Below are 6,853 nucleotides of genomic sequence, written 5' to 3' on the forward strand. Positions count from 1 at the left end.
CGACGCTCTATCCACTGAGCCAAACCAGTTAGGGCTATATCTTTTCTCATGCTGTTGAGCATCTTTGCCATCATTATTCTGAACTCTATATCAGATAAATTCCTTATCTCCATTTCATTTATCTCTTCTTCTGGAGAATTCTCTTGTTCTTTCATCTGAGGGTTGTTTTTTTGTCTCCTCATTTTGGCTGCCTATGTGGGTTTGTGACTATGTATTAGATAGATCTGCTATTCCTCTCAATCATTGTCAAACGCTGTTTCTGACTAATTAGATCAGGCTATATGTTCTTCTCAATTGCATATGGAATATTTTCCACAATAGACTGTGTATTAGGGCACAAAACAAGTCTCAGTACATTTGAAAAGACTGAAATCGATCAAGCATCATCTCCAGCCACATCGGATGAAACTAGAAATCAATTACAAGAAAAATACTGAAAAGCACACAAACACATGGAGGCTAAATAATATGCTACTAAACACTGAATAGGGTAACAATGAGAGCAAGGAATAAATCAAAAGATACCTTGAGACAAATGAGAATAAAAACACAGTGACCCAGAATCCATAGGACATAACAAAAGCAGTCCTAAGAGGAAAATTCATGGTAATACAGGCCTACCTCGAGAAGCAAGAAAAATCTCAAACAATCTAACCTTAAACCTTAAGGAACTACGAAAAGAACAATAAACAAAGCCCAAAGTGAGTATAAGGAAGGGAATAATAAAAATCAGAGCAAAAATAAAGTAGAGTAAAAAAAATAACAAAAGATCAATGAAAAGAAGAGCTGGTTCTTTGAAAAGACAAGCCAAATGGATAAACCTTTAACTCAGCGGTTCTCAACCTGTGGGTCGCGACCCCTTTGGTGGTCGAACAACCCTTTCACAGGGGTCGCCTAAGACCATCCTGCATATCAGATATTTACACTACGATTCATAACAGTAGCAACATTACAGTTATGAAGTAGCAACGAAAATAATGTTATGGTTGGGTCACAACATAAGGAACTGTATTTAAAGGGCCAGAAGGTTGAGAACCACTGCTTTAACTGGACTCAAAGAAGAGACAGGATCCAAAAAAATCAGGAGTGAAAGGAGAGAAGTTACAACTGACACCACAGAAATACAAAGATATACAAGAAAATACTATGAACAATTATGTGACAACAAAATGGACAATATGGAAGAAATGGGTAAATTCCTAGAAACATAAAATTCTTCCAAGACTGAATCAAGAAGAAACAGAAAATCTGAACAGGCCAATTGCTACCAACAAAATTGTAGCAATAATAAAAAAAAAAACTCCCAACAAACAAAAGTCTTGGACCAGATGACTTCACAGATGAATTTTACCATACATTCAAAAAAGAATTAACACCCATTCTTCTCAAACTATTTGAATCAGATAAAGACATTACAAGAAGGAGAAGGAGGAGAAAAGGAGGAGAAGAGGAGGAGAAGGGAAGGAAGGGAGATTGATTATAGGCCAATATCCCTGATGAACATAAATGCAGAAATACTGAACAAAATATTATTAGCAAAAATTCAGCAATACATTAAAAAGATCATACACTGTGATCAAGAGGGATTTGTTTCTGGAATGCAAGATTGGTTCAATGTCTGCAAATCAATTAACATGATACACCACATAAGCAAAATGAAGGAAAAAATCATGCAATCATAAATTGATGAAGCCCAACTGGTGTGGCTCAGTGGTTGAGCATAGACATATGAACCGGGAGGTCATATTCAATTCCCAATCAGGCACATGCCCAGATTGTAGGCTCAATTCCAAGTAGGGAGCATGCAGGAAGCAGCCCATCAATGATTCTCTCTCATTGATGTTTCTATCCCTCTCTCCCTCTCCCTTCCTCTCTCTGAAATCAATAAAAACATTTTTTAAACAATGCAGAAAAAAGTCCAGCATCCATTTACGATTAAAATACTCAGCAAGGTGGAAATAGAGGGAAGATAGTTCAACATGACAGAGGCCATATATGACAAATCCTCAACAACATTATGCTCAATGTGAAAATCTATAAGCATTTTTCTTTTTTAATCCTCAACCGAGGTGTTTTTCCATTGATTTTTAGAGAGAATAGAAGAGGAAGGGAAAGACAAAGAGAAACATATCGATTGGTTTCCTCCTGCGTGTGCCTGACCAGGGCCTGGGCCAGGGAGGAGCCTGCAACCGTGGTATATGCCCTTGACCGGAATCAAACCAGGACCCTTCGGTCTGCAGGCCAACGCTCTATCCTCTGAGCCAAACTGGCTAGGCTACAAGCATTTTTCTTAGAATCAGGAACAAGACAAGGATTTCCACTTTCACCATTTTTATTCAATATAGTATCAATAGTCCTGGCCACATAAATCAGACAAGAAAAAGAAATAAAAAGCATACAAATTGGAAAGGAAGAAGTAAAACAGTCATTATTTACAGGTGATACTATAGAGAGAGAACCCTAAGGATTCCATCAAAAAAACTATTAGGATTGATAAATGAATTCAGCAAAGCAGCAGGATATAAAATTAATAATCAGAAATTGGTTGCATTTTATACATCAATAACAAACTATCAGAGAAATTAAGAAAACAATCCCATTTATAATTGCACACAAAAAATGAAGTACCTAGGAATAACTTTAACCAAGGAGGTTAAAGTTCTATATTCAAAAAATTATAAGACATTGAAGAAGATAAATAGATGGAAGCACATCCTCTGCTCATGGATAGGAAGAATCAACATCATTAAAATATCCATACTACCCAAAGCAATCTATAGATTCAATGCAATTCTTATCAAAATACCAATGGCATTTTTCACAGAACGAGAACAAATAATCCTAAAATTTATATGGAACCACAAAATTGTTCCACAATTGCAAAACCACAAAAACAAAAGTTCCTGAATGGCCATAGCAATCTTGAGAAAGAACAAAGTTGGAGGTATCATGCTACCCGATATCAAACTATATTATAAGGCTATAGTAATCAAAACAGCCTGGTAGATGAATGGAACAGATTAGAGAGCCCAGACTTAAACCCATGCCTATACGGTCAATTAATATATGACAAAAGAAGCAAGAATATACAGTGAGGTAAAGACAGTCTCTTCAATAAATGGTGTGGAGAAAATTGGACAGACAGATGCAAAAAAATCAAACTGAACCACCTTCTTACACCATATACAAAAATAAACTCTAAATGGATTAAAGACTTAAATGTAAGGCCTGAGAGCATAAACTTCTAGAAGAAAGAAAACATGAGCAGTAAAATCTCTGACATTGCTCTTAGTAACATTTTTTCTCATACATCTCCTTGGGCAAGGAAAACAAAAGAAAAAATAAACAAATAGGACTACATCAAACTAAAAAGCTTTTTGCACAGCCAAGGAAACCATCAACAAAACTAAAAGACACCCTATCAAATGGGAGAAGATATTTACCAGTGGTACATCCAATAAGGCATTAGTATGCTAAATTTATTTTAAAAACTCATAACACCAAAAGGAGCAAGCAATCTAATTAAAATATGGGCAGAGGACCTAAATAGACATTTCTCCAAAGAAGACATACAGATGGCCAATAGACATATGAAACGATGCTCAATGTCACTAATGCATCCCTATGTTCACTGAAGCATTATTTACAGTAGCCAAATATGGAAGCCACCTATGTGCCCATCAATAGACGACTGGATATACTCGGTCACAAAAAAAGAATGAGCTTTGGCTGGTGTTGCTCAGTGATTAGAGCATGGGCCCTTTCGCCGAAGAGTCAGAGGTTCAATTCCTCTGACCTGAGTTGCAGGTTTGATTCCCAGCCTCCGTTGGGTGCTTGTGGGAGGCAACAAATTACTGTGTCTCCTACACATCGATGTTTCTCTCTCTAGAACTCTCTAGAGCTCTCTTTTTCTCTAGAGCTCTGTGTGTGTGTGTTTCTCTCTCTCTTTCCCCTCCCTCCCTTCCACTCTAAAAAAATCAGTGGAAAAAATATCCCGGGTGAGGATTAACAAAACAAAAGAAAAAAGAATGAAATCTTACCATTTGTGACAACATGGATAGACCCGAAAGGGTATTATGCTAAATGAAATGTCAGACAGGGAGAGACAAATGCCATGTGATTTCACTTAAGTGGAACCTAAAGAACAAAATAAAGGAACAAGCAAAACAGAAACGGACTCATATATACAGAGAACAGACTGATGGTTACCAGATGGGAGGAGGATTGGGGGACTGGGTCAAAAAGGTAAAGGGATTAAGAAGTACCAATTTGTAGTTACAAGATAGTCAGGGGAGTGTAAAGTACAGCATATGGGGTACAGTCAGTAATCCTATATAATAAAAGCCCAGTGACCATAATGGCAGAACGACCAGAACAACCGCTGGACCAGTCACTATGAGGTGCACTGACCCCTTCTCCCATATCAGTGCCGGGTACAGTGTCAATACTTATCCAGGATATGCATAGAATATAATGGAGAAAACAAAGATAATCAGAGCTGAATCAACTTGCTTGTGAATAGAAGAATCCTTTGGAATCCCACAAATAGTTCCAAATACTCTGGTGTTCATTTAAAATTGCAAAGTTTCTCCTAATGAAATTTGCAGGAGGGTGTCACAGAGCAGGAAGGCATGTTTTGCAATCAAGGGCTCCCAGGCTCATAGTTAAGGGCAGGGAAATAGAGAATATCTGTGGGTTAGTTGGAATGCCTGCCACCTGTGGCTCTTTTATGTTTACTCCAAAAAGGAGGCTGAGCAAAGATGGCAGGGTTTAATGCAGAAAGAGTAGTACTTGTATCTACCAGAAATGCGTGAGGTTGCCATATATAGTGGATAGAACTGTGTCCCCTCAAAAGATATGTTCCAGTCCTTGCCCTCAAAACCTGTGAGTTTGACCTTATTTAGAAACATGGTCTTTGTAGATGCAATCAAGTTAAGATGAGGTCATATTGGATTAGGGTGGTATCCTCAGCAGAAGAGGGAAATCTGGACACAAAGATAACACAGGGGAGAATACCATGTGAAGATGGGGGTCGAGATGGGAGTGATGCATCTACAAGCCACGAACACCCAGGACTGCTGGCAACCACCAGAAGCTAGAAGAGGCGAGGAAGGATCCCCCCAGGGCCTTTGGAGAGAGGGTGGCCCTGCTGACTCCTTGATGTTGGACTTTAAGCCACAAGAACCGTGAGAAAACACATTTCTGTAGTCTTATGCCACCCAGTTTGTGATAGTTTGTTCCAGCAGCCCAAGGAAACTAACACACTATCTATATTTCTAGTTAATTCACCTGGAGTATTTAAGGGTATGGCAGGATATCGGGTACTTTTCTTCCTTGGAGCACCCTCATAAGTCAGAATTAAGGAATTTTTCTTTGTCTCATAAGATGAGACCATCTTTTTTTCAGTGTTCTTTTCTCAAGTGTCCTTGTCAGTAGGTGGTTTGTTGGGGAGCAAGCCACCTCACTGCTGACCTGCAGGGCCACAAGCTTATTTTGTGTCCTGTCTTGTTTTTGTTCTAAAACCCTTTTAAAATGCCTGCCAGGTATTGTCGTTCCAGTCAAGGGACTATTTCCCATTCTAAGTTCGGTTTTTGAATGTGGTCTCCAGTTTCAGGTTTAACTTCATTAACAAAATGAGGTGAAAGGGCAACTTTTTAAACTCCCAAATATTGTTGCAATTGTGGGCCCTGAGAAAGAAGGTACTTACTCAGAAGGACTCCTGGTGACTAACTGGTCTCAAATTATAACAAAGAGAGCCTAGAAGCCACCTCTTCTACACAGAGGCCTTCCGTGCAAGCTGCACTTCACAGAGAGGCCAGCACGGAACAGCCTGCCTGCACTGTGCTTCTGCCAGCTGAGCCAACCCTTATAGAGGAGTCCTGGAATCCTATTTCAACCAATAGGACTGAGGCTTTCCCCATCCAATCAGAGCTGCACAGCTATCTCTCTCCGCCCACCCCCCCTCCCCCATCAACATCGTTACAGACCAATCAGAGAAGCTCTATTCTGACCAATTAGGGAAGTGTCTTTTGGACTAATCAAACTATGAGGACAGACCAATCAGGGAGCAAGGCCTGGGGACTTCTGTCTATATAAGCCAGACCTGGCTCTGGGAGTACAGTTCTGAGAGCGGGGCAGACCAGACCCACAGGAGCAGAGCAGAGCTGTCCAGCCAGAGAGAGGCCTGATCCCAAGACTGCCTTGACCCCAGGGCTGCCTCACAGCTGTGCTTTTTTCACAGCAGTGCTTGCTGTATAACAACTGAGATGTTTTGCACTGAATAAAATTTCCTTCCTCACTGCACCCCAAATTGGGGGTTATTGTTCGCATTGAATTGGCTGCAAGAACACAATGTGGTTCCTAGCCTATCCCAAAGTCTCCTGTAGATTCCTCTTTTCTCTGCATTGTGGTTCATCTGTTTTTATTGGAAATGTTTTACAGAGGGCTTTCAGGAGAACCTTTTGTGTACTCTCTTTTTTTGGAAAGGATTCTGTAAGTCCCTTCCCAGGTGAATCCAGTAAACTTTTCCATTTAGCACCTGAGGTTTTAATCAATATATGTACAAGTGGATATAGGTCAGATAACACTGGGTCACATAACATTCCACAATATTCTAGATCAGTGGTCGGCAAACTCATTAGTCAACAGAGCCAAATATCAACAGTACAACGATTGAAATTTCTTTTGAGAGCCAAATTTTTTAAACTTAAACTATATAGGTAGGTACATTGTTATTAACTTAATTAGGGTACTCCTAAGCTGGCCTTTGCTAAAAACGTCCTCAATCTGATTGAGGTACGTTCGCTGAGGTCGACCCCTTCCAACTCTCCCATCCACACTCGTCTATCTGAAA

The sequence above is a fragment of the Myotis brandtii genome, unplaced genomic scaffold (genome assembly GCF_000412655.1).
Source record: "Myotis brandtii unplaced genomic scaffold, ASM41265v1 scaffold1563, whole genome shotgun sequence".
In the NCBI taxonomy this organism is placed as follows: domain Eukaryota; kingdom Metazoa; phylum Chordata; class Mammalia; order Chiroptera; family Vespertilionidae; genus Myotis; species Myotis brandtii.